This window comes from Glycine soja, chromosome 2 (assembly GCF_004193775.1).
Source record: "Glycine soja cultivar W05 chromosome 2, ASM419377v2, whole genome shotgun sequence".
NCBI lineage: Eukaryota > Viridiplantae > Streptophyta > Magnoliopsida > Fabales > Fabaceae > Glycine > Glycine soja.
In genome coordinates, this window is record NC_041003.1 from 28666994 (window position 1) to 28675798 (window position 8805).

General features: G+C 34.0%; 1 long non-coding RNA gene across 1 annotated transcript; it reads left to right on the forward strand.

Annotated features, from left to right (window-relative positions):
* Positions 1 to 3080: 3080 nt before the first annotated feature.
* Positions 3081 to 4921, forward strand: LOC114371393. The gene is made up of 4 exons (XR_003658043.1): positions 3081 to 3432; positions 3862 to 3936; positions 4434 to 4503; positions 4696 to 4921. It is a non-coding gene; the product is annotated as an uncharacterized LOC114371393 (long non-coding RNA).
* Positions 4922 to 8805: the final 3884 nt, after the last annotated feature.

An 8805-nucleotide genomic window follows, 5' to 3' on the forward strand; every position in this document is an offset into this window, starting at 1 on the left:
AAGTTGGGAAGCAAATATGAGTATCTCATCAAGGTCGATGCCGAGGGGAGAGAGTCCATGGGGAGTCACCGGATAGAATCACCACTACAATGACCGTGTTGAGGATGTTATTCACGTTTCCGTCTTTTCTTCATTTCATTGTTTAATTTTTTATGAACTAGATCCTGCTAGTCCCCAAATATGCAAACATGCTAATGAATCCTTGAATGACTCGAAAAATTTCTAGGTCATATTTTTTAGAGAGCTAGATATGGATATCAACGAACGTCTTCCTAGGTAAACTGTAACATGATGAAATTGTTCACATGATTTGGAGTCTATGGCTATTTCAGCTTGTTTTAATCCTTGATTTGTCATGTGTGTTTATTTGGAGTAAGCTTGTTGTTATTGTCTCTAAGTCCTTATGGTGGTCAATTTTGTAGGCTTGCTTTGAGGGAAACCCATTCAAGACTGTTCTAGGACCCTTCAAGCTCTTGTTAATCTCCTTACCGCATGAAAAGTTATATTTTCCCATGTAATAATTATGGTTGTGGTTTCATCATGATCCTTCACATTATGGATAATTGTGGCTAATGTTGTCACAATTACAGTTGCGATGCAACCATTGTGGAGAGTCCAAAAACTGAGGATGATTGTGGAAAACTTAGTAATGCTACTAGGGTTTTGAATAGAAATCATTTTGGTTTTTCTGGTGATGCACTATACGGAATTATAGAGGACTAATTCTGGCTTTATTGCTAGTAGCATGACTGTGTTTTTTGAACTTGCTACTTTCTACTGCTGATACTTTCTTTGTTTTTGTTTCATTGACTGAAGTAATAATTATTGTTAGTTGAAACTAATTAAGTGTCTGTTGATTGTTGTAGCTTATTGTGTGGTTACCATTGAGTTTTCTAGACGGCAGATTCCAATTGCTTTCCTTCAACGAATCAACAAGGATTTTACCAAGAAATATGTTGGAGGAAAAGCAACAATAGCGGCTGCTCAGAGCCTCAACAGAGAGTGGGCATGTATATGTACTGCAAATTTGTATTGTTAATTTACTATGATGACATTAATTATTGGGAAATATTTGTTGCTCAAGTTGAAGGAGCAGATGGAGTAATGTGTTGATCACGCAGAGGAAATTAGCAAGCTTGCAAAAGTGAAGGCTCAGGTTTGACAAGCCAAAGGAGTTATGATGAAAACTATCTAAAAGGTAAAGCAATTATCCTTTTATCCTTTTAGCTATGGATGGGTTGAAAGTGTTTTTTGAGGCTAAAATTTCCCTTTCGTGTTTTTTTGGTAGGCATATATGGAGGGGTTTGAATTTAAACTTCTCTTAAGTTTTTGACTGATAAGTTGCTGTGACATTTATATCCTATTTGGCAGGTTGTTGACCGTGGGGAGAAAGTTGAGCTTTTGATAGATAAAACAGAGAACATTCGCTTCCAGGTCCATTGTTTGTCACTATTGCATATTTTTAATGATTATGTAAATGCAAAGTATTAAATTGTCAGAGATAGAATTGGGAGCCTTGTGTATCAGGTCACTATGCACGAGTTTCTCTTTAAACCCCTCTCTCTTTTTTTATTTATTTATTTATTAGTATTTTCAGTTATCAATAGTATAGATGTAATTATATAGACTTGGTAATCGTGCATGACATAATAGAAATTATGTCAAAAAGTGAGTACGTGACACTAGCCGTATGCAAATCGTGCTTTTCCTTCCCCAAATTGATAATATATATATATATATATATATATATATATATATATATATATATATATATATATATTGTAAAATGTAAAAACAAAAGATAAAATTAGTGATATTTGGATACTTAATCATTCTAAATACTCAATTAATACATTATTTTTCTCTATCACCTTATATTAACTAACATATTTATATCTCTTATTTTTGTTTTTGTTTATATCTCTATATTTTATCTAAAGTTTGGTATTCGTAACTTTCTAATTTGATTTAAAAGAAGGAAAAAATAAATAAGAATTTAAATAAAAACAAGATGAAAGAAAAAAAATATTTATAATTTTTCTTTTCTAAATTACGACCACCTATACCCAAGACCCTCTACCACACACATGATGATATATATCATTTTTTTAGAAAATAATTCATCCAAATTTTACATGCTTATCCAATTATAAATTATCAGATTTTAGTACATCAATTATTGATTAATTATGCAGAAAGACATAGAAATTAAACTCTAAAAATAATGAATTAGTAATGTTTTGGATTTTTGTAGCTAAAAATACTTAATTGTTTTGGAAAATTGGGGATTGCCAACTTTGAGGCATATGTTGACTCCTATATTGGGTTTCAAAGCTTTATAGGAATAAAATCTTAATCGATCAAGATTCCTGCCTTGATGAATCTCATAACTTTGTTGAAACAAACCCTCCCCTATTTTTTAATAGTCCTAACTCCTTAACCTGAGTTCATCTTGAGAATTCAGACACATCTTATTTTGCCCTTGTGAAAATTGAATCTGCATCCCTTGAAACAAAATGAGTATATCCTTTTGAATTCTATCTCATGGTTTTCATTGAATTTCTTCATTGCTATCATTTTTTGCTTCTCATTAATTGATGCGATCTAACTAAACATGCAAATATTAATCCATAAAAAGTTTGAATGTTGGTCTATGAATACATGCCAAATAGTAGCTTGGACCACTTCATTTTTGGTAATACCACCGCTGCAAAACTATGTAGTTTTCTTTACTAGCAACTTGGAAAAGCTCTGCAAGCATATTTACTCTTTTGCCAAGTTTAACTTATTAAAATGTTAGCAAATGAGATCTGACTACCTCACTCTTTGTCAGCCGTAGTTCTGATTAAGAAATAGTGAAGTCCAAATTGAATTAAAAAAGATAATAGGTGCAGTTTAAAGCTATATAGTTGATACTTATCTTTGGGATAAATTCAATAATAGGTGTTGATACAATTTTCTTATAACAATTCCGATAACAGTATATGGACCATCCATGACATGAGATATATAAAATAACATATAATATATCATATCGGATAAAACACATTATCCAAACATAAGAAACATACACGCCCAGGAGCAGCACACGTAAGCTCCATCATCTTCCACATGTGAGGGCAAATCCAATCACATTGTTGCAAGCAAACCAATGAGAGCTCAGGATCATGAATCCCACGTGGCACGTGCACATCCACCAAACCCCATGCATATAGTATCTTCCTCTTTTTCATTCTCACCTTTCCATGCATATAGCTTAGCTAGCTGTGAAAAGGCATCTCAGAGGCGCAACCAGGTCTATCTGCTCCATCACCAACGGCAGTGCCACCTTCAAGACCATTGCACTTTTCTCCAAGAAGAAGGCAGCTCCACCTCCAAAGAAAAAGCCTGCTGTTGTATCCCCCGCCAATGAGGAACTCGCCAAGTGGTATGGTGAGTCACTCTCCAACCCCAATAATGCCCATTTGTTTCTACACATTTTTGTTTTCTTTTCTTTACAATGAATACATAGTGTTTTATATTAATGTTATATCATCCAGAATCATGATGAAGTATTAGCTAACATGGTTTTAGGTAAATGTTCTTATGCTTAGTTTCACAGTGAGAAATTGTTGAATAAAAAAATTATACTGCTAGCTTTTACTATACAAACATTTAAAATCAATTTTAACTAAAATTAGTTTCATTCTTAATCAATTTTGCAAAATGCTTATCCAAACACAGACAAGTTAATGGTAAATAATGTCCAAAAGAGTAGCAAGGGTGCATGTAGACTTAGAAAATTAGATATCTATATACACACTGATATGCTTAGTTTCTTCATTATATGCTTATGTTAGATTATTTGACGATGTGATGCAGGTACCAAGCGTTTGAGTTGATTCATGCCAGATGGGTAATGCTTGGTTCATCATTCCTGAGGCCTCAATTCAATATGTAAATCTTGTTGATGCTTCCTTGGGTGAAATTCATATGCTCAAACCCAAAAAATATGTTTATTATCTTTTAATTGTAATTGATAAAATGCTTCCTCTTTTTTTCTTGTTCCTTTTGGGAAGGCTAGGAGGTAATTGTGAGTGAAAGCTGTTAGACATGGGAAAAATATGTTTGTTCAACTCACTACTCTTAGTTTCAAGGAAATCATATGTTGTGTATATATTTATTGGGTCTTAAAAAAATTTCCAAACTTCACCTTGCCTTAACAAATTGTAAATTTTGGAAAAGTTTCTTATGCTAAGCTACAGCCTGCTAGCAGCACTTCAGTGATCAGTTGCAAAATATGAGCCTTATTCTCTCATGAGCAAAACAACTCTAATTTACTTGAGTTCATGCCATGGACAAATATCATTCTATTGACTTCAGATTGAACATCCTTTCCATTTATTTTACACGTTATATTCTATTTTCTACATTCCTTTTATTTTTCCCTACAGGATCATTAGCTTCATATGTGACCAACATATCTCATGCACTTCACCACCTGGTGGAGGTTATATTGCCAAAGTAATTACGAAACTTATGCCCTTTTATTTTGTTTGCCTCTTTGTTATTGTTTCAATTAATTGACAACCAAAATGAGCATGATCTTCATTGTGTGCCTTGTATCTAAGCATTTTATCTCTATTTTATATATTAGTCTAATAGTTGCTTGATATTTACAATTCCTTAATTTGGATGTATCTAATTTTCATGTAGGTATGCAGCTTTAAACCTAGATGAGGTGCAAGGGTTGCATGAGATTAATGTAGAGGTTACCTCGTATTTTAATGGTCAATTACACGGAAATAGAATTTGGACCGGGTTAGTTTGGCTTTCTTTGACTGTTTAATTATCGAAAATCTGCATATTAAATGGATGTCAAATAATTTGTAATGGCGAACAAAACAGTTAATGAAAGATGTCTTGTTCCTTATTTAAAATCTATTGATTTTCATTTATTCTATACTTACTCTTGGTGTGCACGTCATAATTGTATTTTAAGATAGATTTGAACTCTATATCGAAAAGAAGATTTTAGAATGATTTTAATGTACTAAGTTGGATATCAATTTTAGTACCTGGCCAGGTATTAATGTCTGATACACTTTCTATGTCCTTTTTAAGACGGTTATTACGAAATAACATCTTTGAAAGTTTATAGTTTGACATTCAAAGACGATTATTATGAAATAACCGTCTTTGAAAGGTTTTTGATTTTCATATTCAAAGACGGTTATTATGAAATAACCGTCTTTGAAAGGTTTCTTCGTTTCACATTCAAAGATAGTTGTTACGAAATAACCGTCTTTGAAAGTTTATACTTTTGACATTCAAAGACGGTTATTTGATAATAACCGCAAAGACAGTTATTTGATAATAACCACAAAGACGGTTATTTGATAATAACCGTCTTTGAAAGTTTCTTCTTTTTAATATTCAAAGATGGTTATTAGGAAATAATCGTCTTTGAAAGGTTTATTCGTTTGAAATTTAAAGACGGTTATTATGAAATAATCGTCTTTAAATGTATTAAAATTTTATGATGGTTTTTATATGAATTGTCATTAAAAATGTTTCTCTTTTAACGACTCCCACATTTAACGACAGTTCAAAATCATTGTTAAAAGGCCTTTTTTAACCGTCGTAAAAAGAATTTTTTTAGTAGTGTCAAAGTCATATTTTGATGAATTTTTATGTTCTTCGTGGACCTCCCGTATTAGAACAACCACCAAAGCTCAAGTGTATACGCATTATAACATATATACTAGTAAATCAGGTTCTAATGTCACCATTCACTATATCCTAATTCAAAATAATCACTAATTATACAAAATAGTTAAAGATTTCACGAATCTTGAGTGAGATTACAACAACTTTCAACATAAAACATGAGATGATCTAGGATTCAGCCAGAGTGATCAATTAATTGTCCAAACTACTCATTATACAATAAAAGCACAAACAACATTTAATACTTAAAATTATACAGATTCAGACCTGGTTTCAACTTTAAAAATGGTGACAAGGGGTTCAAAAACCGAAGTGGTAATTAATAGGGCTTTAGCTTATGGTATAATAAAATGAGTTTAAACTCTATACAATATCAACTCCTGCACAAGTAGTTAAATATTACTTAACAACATGGCTTTGTAGTTTGTTCATGCCAAACCAAAGTTAAAATAGGTAGCATTCTTTAAACTTAATTTTCAAAGCCAACTCTTTCATAACTAAGAACTACTCATAATACAATAAAAGCACAATTAAGAATTTAATACTTAAAATTTTAAAGATTAATTTAAACCTGGTTTCAGCTTCAAAATGGTGACAATGGGTTCAAAAACGCAAGTAGTTCTTAACTAGCTTATGGTAGAGTACAAGGAGTTTAAACTCTACACAATATCAACTCCTGCACAAGTAGTTAAATATTACTTAAACTTAAAATAGGCAATATTGGAAAAAACTTTTCCAAGACAACTCCTTCATAACTAAGGTATGTACTAAACCAGACATTACTAGCGACAATACACACCATAAAATTAGGAAAACTTTAATATTCTACATTACTAGGCACATTCCATAACATAATGCGAAGAGGAAGCTAAGAAGTTGTATGGTGTATGGAATCCCTAATGCCAAATGGAAGCACACAGTCTTGAAATACCATAAAAAAAAAAAAGAGAACTTGACGGACTGTTGAGACTGGCATAAAGTTGTAGCTCGACAGTGAGGCAGGTCACGAGAACTAGGGAGGGTAGGGGGCGAAAGGGAGGGAATCAAACATCGCGAGAGGGAGGGCATGGGGCGAAAGGGAGGGAACATCACGAGAGGGAGGGCGGGGCATGAAAGGGAGGGAACATCGCAAGAGGGAAGGCAGGGGGCAAAAGGGAGGGGATCCAATGTCGTGAGAGGGAGGACATGGCACGAGAGTGAAGGCGCAATAGTATCGAAACTTTTGTATAGAGTCAATGATGGTTTTATTAAAAATCGTCTTAAATAAGTTGGACTTAATTACAAAAATGTCACACTACATCGATTTCTAAGATGATTTTATAAAAATTCATCGTTCAAGTCTTCATTCAAATACGGTTTGTTGGAAATCGTCTTTGTTTCATAACCTGTTATTTATAAAATTGCCACCGCATTCATTTTTAAGACAATTTTATTGGGGTCGTCGTGGAATCTGCATCATAAAAAAAGGTTTTTTTAGTAGTGACTCCTGAAATAAAAATCAATATTTTTTTAATTCAAAGCCCATTTTATTTACTAACTAGTGCTCGAGACACAAGAATAAGGGTGTGTTTTGTCCAATTTTTAATTTTTTTTTTATTTACATAAAAGCTACTTCTAAGTTTTGCTACAAATAAAAACTTGAAAAAAAAGGGTAAAATTTGATCGTTAGCTTTCATTTTTTAAACTTTAAAACTCCTTTTAAGTTAAAAGTTGTTCGATAACCTTTTTTAAAAAAAAAAAAATCTTTAGTTTCATTTAAAACTAGTTGTCTCATTGTCTGACCTTTCCTTTCGTCAAGACTGACAGAATGATGCAATCCTACCCCGCAAGGGCATTGGTTAGAAGACTCCAAGTAGATTGGGCTAGAGATCCAAGGAAAGGCCCTAGGGTTCTCGTGAGCCTTAGGGTAGATTTCGAGCCCATGGGCTAAGTATGAGCCCCCTTATCTTTGTAAATATTAGAATATGTTTTTCCTTCGTCAAGGCCTTGTATTTTGACCATTCTAGTAGTATAGGGTTTTAGCCTTGTTTTTCGGGGCATTTTGAGTTGTCTTTGTAATAAGGACTTTTTTTTTATTTTCATGTCTTTTGTCATGGGGGTGAGCTTAGCTATTATAGGGGGTGTGTAGCTAAGCTCTAGCTTCTCATCTCAAGGAGGTGAGCTTAGCTATTAGAGAGGTATGTGTAGCTAAGCTCTAGCTTCTTTAGGAATCTTCTTAAGGAAGCTTCTCAAGGAGGTGAGCTTAGTTATGAGAGGGGTGTGTGTAGCTAAGCTCTAGCTTCTCAAGGAAGTTTTCTCAAAGAAGCTTCTCAAGGAAGTTTTCTCAAGAAAGCTTCTCAAGGAAGCTACCTAGTCTATAAATAGAAGCATGTGTAACACTTGTTGTAACTTTGATGAATGAGAGTCTTGTGAGACATACTTCAAAGTTCCACTTCTCTCCCTCTTTTATTCCTTCAATTTCGTGCTCCCCCCTTCTCTCTTTCTTTTCCTCCATTAAAGCATCCTCTTCAAGCTTCTTATCCAAGGCAATTCTTGGTGGTGAAGCTCCTTCTTCCTTGGCTTATTCCCTAGTGGATGGTGCCTCCCTTCTCCTCTTCTCCTTTGCCTTCCGCTGCATCTCTATGGTGAAAAATCACCATTGAAGGACCTCATTGAAGCTCAAAGATCCAGCTTCCATAGAAGCTCCACAAGCAAGCTTCCTTGGATCTCTAGCCCAATCTACTTGGAGTCTTCTAACCAATGCCCTTGCGGGGTAGGATTGCATCATTCCCTCCACCTTGGAAAGGATTTGACCTCAAATCCCGAGGTTCTTCATACTCTGGGCTCCTTCCCTCAACACCTGTAAAAAGAACAAAAACACATGTATTAGTGGTGTTTGGTATGTTGAAGTAAGGTAAGGTCTGAAAACCCATTTCCAGGGCACCTTCCCATGAAGGAACATGGTTTCTCACCAACTCAATGAGTGGTGCTACAATTATAGAAAAATATGGGACAAACCTTTTGTAAAAGTTTGTTAAGTCATGGAAGCCCCAAATTTTTCTTATACTTGGTGGAGTGAGCCACTCAGGAATGACCTTTATTCTCTTAGGGTTCATG